Raw genomic sequence first — 13284 nt, forward strand, 5'->3', positions numbered from 1 at the left:
TTACATAACTGTGACAACAGCCTACTGGAACATTCAGTATGCAAATTTTCCAGCTCCTTTTTTCTCAGGAGCAACACCAGGAGTTGGTATTATAGAGGTACTAGATTATTTGGGCACTTGAACATCTGTATCCAAAGACCCAATTTCTGCATCACATAAGTGAACTTCCATGCTCGGTTGGTAATCAGTTATCATTTCTTTTTGTTAGCGACTAAATAATTGATCTACATGACGTAGCACACTTTGAGCATTCCCCAAGGCTACTGTATAAGATACAGGTCCGGTAATGTCCTGGATTACTCCATGCACCCATTTTGGTCCATACCTAAAGTTTTGCATATACACAGCATCTCAAATCTGGAAATAACGAGATTTCACATGTTGATCATGATACTCTTTCTGAACTTGTTGTTTCCTTTCCATTTCACCAGTGAAGTTAGGATGTATCTTGTTTAAAGTGCAACGCAATTTTCTTGCCATCAAGCAATTCAGCAGGAGACAGTCCAGTTATAGACTGGGGTGTGATACAATAATTAAACAGAGCTCTATGTAACTTGGTATCCAGCATGTTCCCTGAACTTTTCTTCATTAGGTCTTTAAAAGTTTGAACTGCTCGCTCTGCTAAACCATTAGATTAAGGGTGATATGGTGCAGAAGTAACATGGGTTATTCCATTCTTAGTCATGAAGTCTTTACTTGCTTTACTCACAAAACATTGGGCATTATCTGACACTATCATTTCAGGATTCCCACGTACACTAAAACCTTTTCACAAACACTCCAAAGTAGCTTCTGTTGTTGCTAAACTTACAGGACAAGCATCAATCCACTTAGAATGGGCATCAATGATAATCAAGAACAATTTACCTAGAAAAGGGCATGCATAAACCATGTGAATTCTCCTCCACGGTTGTCTAGGCCACTCCCATGGATGAAGTGGGGCCCTTACAGGGGATTTGCGCTGTTCTTGACGGACAGTACAATCTCTTACTTGAGTTTCAATATCAGCATCCAGATTCGACCACCAAATGTAGTTTTTTTGCCAAACCTTTCATCTTAGACATGCCTGGGTGAGATTGGTTCAACTGTTCCTTCAAACCTGAACATCCCTATTCTGGAATAACAACATGGGCTCCCCACAGCTCTTGCTGTCTGTGTTTATAAGGTACAAATTCAGGGGTATCACTATGATCAGGCCAGCCTTTAAGCACAAACTCTTCACAAAACAGGATCTTTAGAAGTTCAGTGCTTAATTTGCTGTGTGGTCGTCAAGGTACCAGCGACGCTCTCCAACATCAAGACATGCTCTTCCTCTGATTCTGCCTTAGAAGGTTGTGAAACAGGAAGATGACTGAGACCATAAGCATTACCATGATCTTTACCCGCTCTATAAGAAATTACATATTCATGAATACCTGTGGCATCAACTTTATGTCCCAAGAAAACAACTTCATTTTCCATGAACGTACACTTCCCTCTTTTCAGTGGTAATCCAGACTCCTCCAGCCTCTGAAATACTTGATCCAGTGTCCCAAGATGTTCTTGATCATTCTTTCCTGTCAACAGAATATCATCCAAATATACTTAATATATGTAACTTTTAGGAGAACCTTTAAAATCCCCTCCATAGTTCTCTGGAAGATTGCAGAACTTGAACTCACTCCAAAGGGTAAGCGTGTATAGTGAAGAGACCTTTGTGAGTATTTACAATTACATATTGCTTTGATGTTTCCTCCAACAAAATCTGTTGATATGCATGACTCATATCTAATTTGGTGTATTTCTCACCTCCAGATAACACTGGCAACATGTCCCCCATTCGGGGAATTGGAGTACTGCTCTAATGAAAATTCCTTGTTAACAGTTACTCTATAATCTTCAGAGTCTTACCGATCCATCTGGCTTCAATACTAGCAAGACAGGAGCTGCCCTCTCTTAAAGAGATGTATAAAGTACTAGTGACCCAGACTTGAGTAAAAGTTCAAGTGCTCTATTAAAAAAGGGACTTGAGTAGAATTTGAACTGCTCTTTAAGCACCACACTTAAGTAGACGTACTAAAGTATTCAACATTTTTTGTACTTAAGTATTGCAAGTAGTCTATTTTAAAATTTACTACTCAAGTACTGAAAGTAAAAGTACAAGTATTGTGTTATTAAAGAAAGTAGTCAAAAGTTTAAATATATTGTTTTTATTATTTCAAATGATTAACCTAAAGGACAAACACAATTCATTTGACTGTAACTTTTTGTAAACAACAAAAAAAACTCATTAAGTATGTCCCTTTCCCCCTTTAGCATCTCTCCCTTCTCTTCCCCGTTTGTTTTTTTTTTTCTCCACAGCTTATTACCTTCTTAAACTAGTGTGCATAAAGCAGTCATTTTTGGAAGTTACACATTTTCCTTTCACCCTCAACTTGTTAGGGCAACTAAAAGATCTCAAAAGCCAGAAGGCCGCATTCAAGTATTTCTTATGTAAAAACAAAAGTGATTAGAGCACCTAAAAACACTGAGCTTAAATATTTGTAAACAAAAACAGATCAAATATGCCCCTTCCCCTTTAAAGCATCTCTACCCTCTCTTCCCTCCTTGTGCTTTTTTTTTCTCCACAGTTTATTCCCTTCTTAAACTGGTATGCATAGAGCAGTCGTATTTTGGGAGTTAGAAATCTTTGGTTTATCCTCAAAAGTAGTTGGTTTTCCAAATTGAACGTATTCAGTCTCGCTCTTCTAGGGCTAAAGACTAATCCTGCGATACTAAAAAGCCCCTCGCAGGCTGATGATGTTGGAAGGGGTGTGTTTAACTTAATAGACAACTTGCACACTTCTGGAAAAGACTTGAGCAAGTCCATGTTATCTGCTGAACATAACAAGTACGCATCTAGTTGTTTGGCACTGTTTTGTGCCTTCGAACCCTGCATGCCAGAATAGAAAACCTCTTCATCAGATGAGCTGGACCTGTTGACCTTACTGGACTGCAACAAGGGGTCTTCAATGCTTCATTTGATATAGTCCATTCCTGAAATATAAGAGTGTGTTATAAACAATAATAATAGTTTCAACCCATCATGACAGTAACCACAGATTTGACATGACATTGTCAGTAAATGATTTTAATGGAAATGACGACTTTATGCTTCAAATAATTCCCTTAAACAAAAAGCCTTTTGCAGCATTTACAGCCTGGCAGACCTTAGTCAGGAAGGCTTGGCTGCCATACTACAAGGCTAAAGAGGAAGGCTCCCATATACCACATCATTTCTCACTCTAACATCATAATGCCCTGTTTATAGGTATGTTTGCAATATCTTATATACAGGACAAGCTCATATGTGTTGCGGTACTGTATTTGTGACTCGTGATTGCAAATCGGTAAAATACACAAATAATGCACCCATACACTATATTTCTTACCTATTTTGATTGTCTCATCTTCCTGTGTCCAATTTGTCCTGAATTTTGGAAGCAGAATAGCAGCAGCCACCAGCTCTGGGTCTTCCATCATAGGGCCAAAGCAATTCTCAATGCCCACCTGCAAGGCATCCACAAGCGGCTTGCAGTTGCAGGTTTCAGCTTGCAAAATGTTAGTTGCTTGGGCGACTGGAGTCATGACAGCAGAATACTCTGAAAGGAATGCAAGTTCAGCTGGATTAAACCTGTGAAGAAGACAAGAACATATAAACAATAAGAGACAAAAAAACAGCATTGCTACATGATTGGATGATTATCATGCAATGAATTGGTACATAGTCCAATGTTAATCATTCAATTCAATGTTGTACAAGTAGACAATATGGACCAGAATTGAGTTTGAACAGAAGGACTAACATATGAAACATTTCTCGCTCTCTCTCTCGCAGCTTGTTCTTATGTGCCCTGACAAGCGCAGCAGTCATTCTATTCTTCATCACTCACCGAACAAATAAGGCTTTGGTGGCCGCCAAAAACATTTCAATGCAGGAAAACTCCTGCATTACTTATGTCAGTGTCAATCTATACTACCATTAACCTATAAAACACTACTACACTATAAAAACGGATGTGTGATTAAGCAGCACCAAAGGAGACATGCTCTACGATTTATTTTTGGCAACAGTAGGCTATGTCATAAAATAAGAGAAAGCTGACATTAGTGATGGTTCAAAAACACCATTCAACACACTGCATGACAGCCTTTATGATAGCCAGCTAGTTAACGTTAAGTTAACGTCAAAAGCGCTTACTGATAGCTCAAGCTGGTGTGATTTGTGATGATATTTGTAACTTACCTTGATATGTTTCTTCAAATTCGACGGTGAATTTTTGAAGGCCATTATTTCACAACCTTTCGGGCGGCAGAGTAAGCACTTCATTCTATATGAATTATCTTTCACTCCGACATATAAGAACATGGACTCTAAGTAGGGCCAGGGGTGGTCTCCTTCCTCACTCTCACAGCCACGATCACTTGAAGTTGAAGGCGGAAGGTGGTGTTTTTGGTTCGTCCATCTTTTTAGCTGATCAAAAGGCAGAACGGGAGCACATGCAGTCTTCTTAATCGCTTGATTCACTCAATGATGTGCCAGCTTCATCAAACCTGCCATCTACCGTTCTGACAGTGGTAATGTGGGTTTGTAATGGAATGATTCGTATTATTTTTATAATTATAACGAGTAACGATGCAGCACATAAAAAAATATGAAAATATGAAAATATGTACTGAAGTAAAAGTGGAAGTAGGAGAAAAAAATAAAACTTTAGTAAAGTACAGATACCACCTTTTAGTACTTAAGTACAGTAGTGAAGTAGTTCTACTTCGTTACTATACATCTCTGCTTAAAACTTGATGTCTTGCAACATTTCTGAGCTTGTTTGGATTTTATTCACCTTTTTCCAGGCAAGGTCCAACTCAGCAAGCCATGATCTTCCCAACAAGTTAGGACCCTATCCTGCCACCACCCAAACTGAAAGGTCTTTAACTAACCCGTTATGCTTGACTTGAACTTTCTTGGTTCCTAGAACACTCACTGATTGGCCTGTATAGGGCTTCAAATCGAGAGAACTTGGTTTCAATTGAGGCAGTTTTTCTTTAACTTCAAGTTTGTCATATTCCACCTGTGATAACACAGTTACACTACATAGTGTCGATTTCAAATTTCACAGGATATTCATTAACAAGTAAAACTTGAGTAAATGGAGACACAGAAGACTGGGCTCATTTCTTCTCTGTGATTTCAGCGTAATTTGCCACAAAGAAATGATTCAGTATTTCACAATACTCTTCCCATAATTGTGAATTGCTATCAAATGGCGTCACGGATCCGACCATTCCAGCCATTGTTTCTCCAATCAATCATTCCACGTGTTAGCAACTTTCAGTGTACTGTTTCTTCCTTACTTCTCTGAATCTGCTCATTCATCCTTTTTTTTCTTTATCTTCATCTCCTTCTTTATCCTCGTCGCCATATGTAGTATCATAGATAACTAGAAAAGGAAACACATAGGACCAAAAAGTTCTCGATGGTCACTTTATTGAGGACACATTGCAGCGTTTAGACCATAGACTGTATAAAAACATGGACGTAGTGTCTGTGACATCACTCATATGTTTCCAAAGAGAGTTTTTGAAACCAAAAGTAGGCGGAGCCGGCCATCGCCATCTTGGCAGTGCATCATCTTGCGACTCTCCCGGACAATCGAAAATGGGTAAAAAGGCGGGAGCTGGTTGCTGAAGCCACGCCACCTAGCGTGATGGCAGTGACAGCAGCGGCAATCCACCTGTCACTCTAGTGGCCACGCCCTTATTTATGCAGAACTTTAAGGCTTAAAATAATTTAAACGTATGATATATAAAAAAAAATTCACCCTCATAGTTGTCATGTAGAGTAAAATTAGCTTTATAGACCAAAATTATTTTTTGCACCAGGCTGTAAACTTTTTTTTTCTGCTGTAAAGTTGAGCAGTTTAACATGGGGAGTCTATGGGACTGATTCCCGTTTGCAGCCAGCCTCAAGCGGCCAATTTTACAATTTTAGTCACTTCCGTATGGGTTTGCGAGAACCACAACTGAGAGGGCCACCATGGGGCTACCAGCAGTAAGCGATCCACCCTGTCCGATCATACTCTGAACAGGATTACTGGGAGCAGCCAGACAGGGGGAAGAGCATAAAGATTGGTCTTGGGCCATTCATGAGTATCTATACCTAGAGGCGATAGGGGAGACAAAGAAAACCAAAGCAGGCAGTGTGTAGTCATGCTCAAAGCAAACAAGTCCACTTCCGCTCGGCCGAAGTTCTGACACATGAGATCCACTACCTGGGGGTGCAATCTCCATTCTCCCTCCTCCAGACTCTGTCCCGATAGCAAGTCTGCTTCTGAGTTCAGGCGACCTGGGACATAGACTGCCTTGATTGACAGAAACTTTGTCTGAGCCCAAAGAAGAACAAGCCTTGCCAGCCTGTATAGGGGGCGGGAATGTAATCCTCCTTGGTGATTGAGATACGAAACAACTGTCATGTTGTCCGTCAGACACGTAACAATCAGTGAAGGTAAAAACTGTTTTAGATCCAGAAAGACTGCTAGCATCTCCAAACTATTTATGTGCCAGCCACGGTGCGCCTCCGTCCAGAGCCCACTGACTGGATGACCTTGATGCACCACCCCCCAACATGTGAAGGACGCATCTGTAGTGATCATCTTGCGACGACTTAATGTCCTCAGCTGGACTCCTTTTTGAAGGAACTAGGGTCTCACCCACGGGCTTAGAGAACGAAAGCACTTGCATGTCACCGTAATTCTGCAAAGCGAATGACAATGAGGTGATATGTTCTGACTCTGTGCCCACCACTGAAATGGTCGCATGTGGAGAATTGGAAGCACAGGGGACGCTGCCGCCATCACACCCAACAGTCTGAGACATAAGCCAACATGCACTAGGCGCCCTGTCTTGAACTGACTTAGACAAGCCTGTATTGACTTCACACATGCGGGAGATAGACATGCCTGCATCATGCACAAATCCAAGTTCACCCCCAAATAGGTTGTTTGCTGACACGGCAGTGGGATACTCTTTTGTAAGTTTGTCCGTAACCCAAGGCTCTTCAGATGATTGAGTACTAAATCTCGATGTGACAGTGCCTGATCCTGAGATTGAGCTAATTTTAGCCAGTCGTCCAGGTAGTTCAAATTCTGGCACCTTGGAGCCGCAATGGGGCCAGAGCTGTGTCCATACATTCTGTAAATGTTAGAGGAGCCAGGGCTAAACCAAACGGAAGAACACAAAATTGGTAAGCCTTGCCCTCGAAAGCAAATCAGAGGCACTTGCACGACTAACTTTTTCAGTTACTTGCGCAAAACATAATTTGGTCGCACAAATTTTTTATAGTAAGCCGCTCTGGATAATAATGAACAATAATGATACTGTATTGCATACAGATGTGCTTTTTATTTTACTTGCCATCTTTTAAACCACATGCCTTCTTGTTGTCTTTCTTACAGTACACACAGTGCATTGCTCTGTCTTGGTACCTTAACCCAGGGCCGTAGCAGGTTGTACAGTGAGCCCTGTTTGAAATGGTTTAATATTTACTGTATGTGCGCACAGAACGTGCTTTTAGCGTACCACGGTACGCTCATTTGGACATCTGTTTTAATAAAGGTTTTAATCCTTTGCCTGCGCTGCCGCTTTTCAGAGCGCCTTTCACAATGCATGCTTCCTAATTCTTCCACCGAGAGCAGAGTCTACATTACCCATACACCCTTGAGTTTTACAAGTGAAAAGCGCATGCTTCGCTTTTGCCGTTGTCAGTGTCAACAAGTCAACGTGGCCGGAGAGGGTGTGTGAAACGCGCAAACCCGGCTCGGTAAAAATACAAATACAGTAAACAACACTTAATATGCTCTCCTGGCTCCAGGCTCTGAGTACTAAAAGAACACGGTCAGAATCAGATGACTCGCTGGCTGACACCCCACCAAGCCAGAATAATATCGCTGCAGGTCAGATGCAAGCTAATGAAGTAATGCATTAGCTCTTTCTAAGGGTATTTTTTCAAAATCATTTTGCAAATTTTATTGATGTTTAGTAGCTGTTTCTAAGGGTATTTTTTCAAAATCCTTTTGCACATTTTAATTTTGTTCAGTAGCTCTTTCTAGATCAAGCAAATCCACAAACTAATAAAAGGATTTATTATTTTTATAAGGTCGTCTGTTGACTGCTGCATACAAAACCCCTTTAATACAGTTGTTGTTATCTCAGGCGAGGGGAGTCATCAAAAAAAAAAAAAAATAAATAATAATAATAATAATAATAATATATATATATATATATATATATATATATATATATATATATATATATATATATATATATATATTCAGTACAGACCAAAAGATTGGAAACATTACTATTTTTAATGTTTTTGAAAGAAGTTTCTTCTGCCCATCATCCAGCCTGCATTTATTTGATCAAAAATACATCATGCGCACGCCACGTCATTTATACGTTTTAAAATAATTTATTCATAACTAACGTAAACTAGACCACTTTGAAGTTGGAATAAAGAAATAGAATAAGTCCTCTGTGACATCGTAACATCTCAGCATTCTAGACATTTAGCCTATAAATAGACCAACGCACCAATAAAAACGAGTCATTTTGGGAGGGTATGATGGGTATGGGTAAATAGATGGGTATTTGTCAATAACGAAATTAAGATAAAGGCTCCGCCGGATTTGCTTCGAATTAGCAGATGATATTTAATAAAAGAAAAATGCCAACATTAGCGTAAATACTCTGTCCACATTATGCATTTAAGACTCAGTTAATATTTTGTTATCATTTGAAAAACCTTTACTCACAGAGGTTAGGCTAATCCTACATGTTTTTTGTGGAGGAAAATGATTGAATCCACTGTAGATGTCTTCAGCACGTTCTGCACTCACTGATTGTGCGTCATTATTCACTCATTATTCTCATTATAAACATGGTCAAAACTTTTCCACACCTCGGACTTTGCTTTAGTTGCTGGTGCAACCAAAATGTAATTGTAGTGCATTTTTGTCTGCCATAGCTCTGAGGAATCACACAGTCTCGGGGTTTCGTTTCCAGAAGATAGACTTTATTTCAGAGAGAAACAAAGCCGAGAGTTCCTTACAAGGAGATCATTATATACCCTATACAGGGCGTTTCATAATAGTCTTTTCCTTATGCTTGCAATTTTGATACCTCCCTAGGGAGAAGCTATGGTAAAGAAAAGAGGCCCATTGTATGTTTTTCCAGATGTTTCCTGAGACTTGCTATGGCAAAGAAAAGAGTTTCCTATCTGTGGTGGTCAGGATGTTTTTTGCAAACATAGGCACATTCCTTTCACACAAAGGCTATATGCTTATAATGGAATACGGCACATATGCATATATATGACTAGATCCATCCTGATCACACCCGACTGAGCAAAATCCCACCAATAAAAATCTTCCACATTCTCCCCTTTGAGACTTAGTAAGTCTCACATTTCATTATTTTTATCCAGAGTGCTACTCCATAATCCAGTCATATTAGTTACACTACCTAGTGACTAAATAAGTCACATTGTATTATCACCAGTGACTAGATTATGAAATCCCACTCTGAGGGATTACTGGACCAAACATCTCTCTCCTAATTTGACAAGGAGGGAGTAAAAGATCCAGTCTCCCCAATTCCTTCTTTAATAGTACACAATGTTGTAAGCATTAACATGCAATTGGTTCAGCATTTGCCTGGTTATCACAGTTATGTATAAAAGGCATACAAATACATACATCACATCACACATTGAATATCACGAGATTATAAGAGTTGATCTTCAGCTAAGATACCTTATGTATCAATTTCCCATTATCTTGACATCTTTGAATTTAATTTGCTTAGCTGTGGCTTTGACTAGTGACCTCAATATAGGAAGTATACAGTAAAATAGTAAATATCCTGTTAATAATGCAATTCCTAAAAACTTTCCCAATTTAGTTATAAAACATGCTCCTATTTTATTATCTTTTCCAACATTTTCTTTATCTACCATTCTTAGCCTTTTCAATTTGATCATTACTTCATTAAATGCTCCTTCTTGAGCAGTATTATTTGGTATATAAATACAGCATTGTCCCCCAAACATAACACATACTTTTCCTTCTTCAATTAACAAATAATCTCGAGCTTTTCTATTTTGCTTTTTTCATTCTATTTGTTGCATTCAATTGCTCTATTCTCTCTTCAAATCTTCCTACATCCATATTTCCCTTCTCATAACCTTAAAATTCTTCATCTGCCATTACTTGGCATTATCTTTCCACTTTTTCTTTTCTATTTCTTGGCTCATATCTGCACCCAAGTATTTTGATCTCAGTAGCAGTCCCATCACTCTCTCATTCCATCTTCACCAGGGAGACTCTTTGCGAGTCATTGCAGTGGTCTTTCCCTCGTTGGCAAGGGTGGGTCGTTACTAGCATGCCCTTCATCTCTCACTTCATGTTGTGTAGAGTTGTTGAATCTGGTTGGCGTATTTTAAAGTTAGAGATGTGAACTCAGGTGTCACTCTGTAACCGTTTTTCTGATTAATGCAAGGCTCTCCCTTGAGATCATAACTGCACCCTCACTGGTTCTCTTTGATGGAGCGAAGCATTCCTTGGCCTTACTAGAACTGCTGTCACCTGTAAATGGAAAACTTCAGAGATTTTTGTTAGTGTTATCAAGCATGCTATTTTGTTCCTCTTGCTAGTTGTCCTTCTTGGTGTGACCTGTGGAAATGGAATGTGGGTTGAGGGCTGTCTTGGCCCCGTTTTGAGCTTTCACAATTCCAGTGCTGTCTCTACAATAAGAAAAGGGTGAATACCCATTTTTTTTAGAATATAACAAAGATTTGGTTTTACCCCGTTTTCAGCATCCTTACTATTTTTTAATTCATTTCAATTTTATTCTCAACAATTTGCTTATTCAGTTATCTCTTTGTTTTGTATACTGAGTTCCACCAGGCCTCTTGACCTGGAAAACACTCAACCCACTGTATTTATTTTAACAGTCAGAAAGACAATATTTCATCCTTTTGACACAATCAGCTCCATCATGATATGCTGAAAAGAAAGTTAGATGTGGGGTGGACAGAGCGAGCTTGCTTTGCTCTGGCTTCCCATGTTATACGCTGCGCATGTGTGGCACTGTTTTTATTTCTGCCACAACAAAGACCTTGGTACTGACCAGGAAACTTAACCAAATTCATCCATGGTCATTATTTTACTGGGCATAAGTTTACCCTGTGGGCCCACATTCAAATTTGTATACAGCTGTTTGGGCAAATTGATTGAATTGCCTCAGTGTCTCGTCAGACACTCTCTTTCATGCCATACAACACCATCATTCATGCTTTTTCACACACTTTCACTCCCCTTTTTTTGGCCAAAAACATATTTTTTCTCAAATTGTCAGCTGATTGTGAACTAAATTATTTTAGTTGTGGAATAGCACATTTTCTGTAGGATAACATGAACCTTTGATGTTAGACTCTACTTAGCGTAGACCTTGTATCATTCCACATAGTTTCTAGATGTCATGCAGCTGGGCAACATCATTCACCATAAAGTTTAGTGTAACACCGCTCTATAAACCTCCTTTTTTCTTCTTTCCTTTCTTTTTTCAAAATCTCATAGATTAATTTGTTTAGAATATTAGGCCTAGGCATTGGGCATTTGAGAGAGCCAATTATCATTTCTCAAATGTCATGTGTTTGTCTAATTTATAGTTTATTCAAATACTTTTTTGTTATTGCTCATGAGCAACTCTGAGAAGAGGATTGGAGATCTCTGCATAATCTAGGATCCATGGCCATCAACATTTCCATCTTGTTATCCCCAGTGATTACAGCATATGTGATTTCATGATTTTGGAAATAATTTTTTTATTCATTATTATTTTATTTAGTTTTACCTTAGAAAATAACCTTTAAGCAAAATGGAGTGACCATTATTTCTATTTTCTCAACAAGATATATTTTTTCTATTGTTCATCAAGCTACCCTTTTTTTATTTATTCTCTTTTCCCAAAGCGCTCAGCATTGTTGTCAAGTATTCAGTTATGCATTTTCCCCTAGTTGTTTAATGAAACAGCCTTACTATGCCAAATCCAGCTCCATGTTTATCTGATTGGTGAGTCAAGTACTCACTTCTGTCTGTCAAAATTATTTTTTCTTTAAAGGGGGGGTGAAATGCTCGTTTTCACTCAATATCCTGTTAATCTTGAGTACCTATAGAGTAGTACTGCATCCTTCATAACTCCAAAAAGTCTTTAGTTTTATTGTATTCATAAGAGAAAGATAGTCTGTACTGATTTTTCCCGGAAAAACACGACCGGCTGGAGGCGTGACGTGTGGCCGGAGCTAAAGAATCACGAGCGCGAGTAGGCTTTTGCGTTGAGAGCGTTTGGAAGCTGTGACATTACCGTGAGGACAAAACCAACCAAAACAAACCATGGCTAACAGTCAGATTCAGCGTATATTTATGATCCAGAATCAGATCCAGAGGCTGAAATTTAACAAGAGCCGCATCAGCAACGACGTCTCTATGTGGTATGTACTGAAACTGTATATATTTGTTTAGCGGTTTTGGAAAATGACTAAGGTCCACTTTGTCGTCTTTTTTTTTTTTTTTTTTTTTTTTTTTTTAAGCTGTACATGTGGAAAGTGCAGTTTGATAACAACATCGCATGTTGTTTACTTGATGTGCTTACGCGCCGATAGCTAAGTTAACAACACAGAGATATTTGAAGCAGTTTTACTCACCGCATGCGGTTCCAACACACGATCGTGACCCTTTTTCGTTGGGACTGCATTATCCTTAAGAAATAAACAATGTGCAAATCTGGCGTCAAACTGGGCCTTGTTTGTAAAACAAGCATCTTCGAAATGCTGGGGAACAAACACACACACTTGCACAACTCCGTTGATGCTGTGTAAAAATAAACTCCATCCACTCATCCCTTAATGCTGTTTTTCTTTTGGTAATCTGTGCAGGGTTGTCTTGCTCTGGCAACCAAAAACACACTCCTTTTGTGACATTTCGCGACGCTCTTGCTCTGATCAGTGAATATCTGTTGTGCTCTCAGTCTCAGTGCTCTGCTATACAGGAGCGCGCGCTCTTCCGGCAGAAGTGCCTCAGGACCCATATAAGGAAATTCCACTCCATCTAACGTCACACAGAGCCATAATCGAAAAAAAACTTTCCGAAACTTGTGACAAACCGGAAGGAGTATTTTTGGAACATAAATACTCCTTCAAACGTACAA

Source organism: Carassius gibelio, chromosome B25, assembly GCF_023724105.1.
Source record: "Carassius gibelio isolate Cgi1373 ecotype wild population from Czech Republic chromosome B25, carGib1.2-hapl.c, whole genome shotgun sequence".
Taxonomy (NCBI): Eukaryota; Metazoa; Chordata; class Actinopteri; order Cypriniformes; family Cyprinidae; genus Carassius; species Carassius gibelio.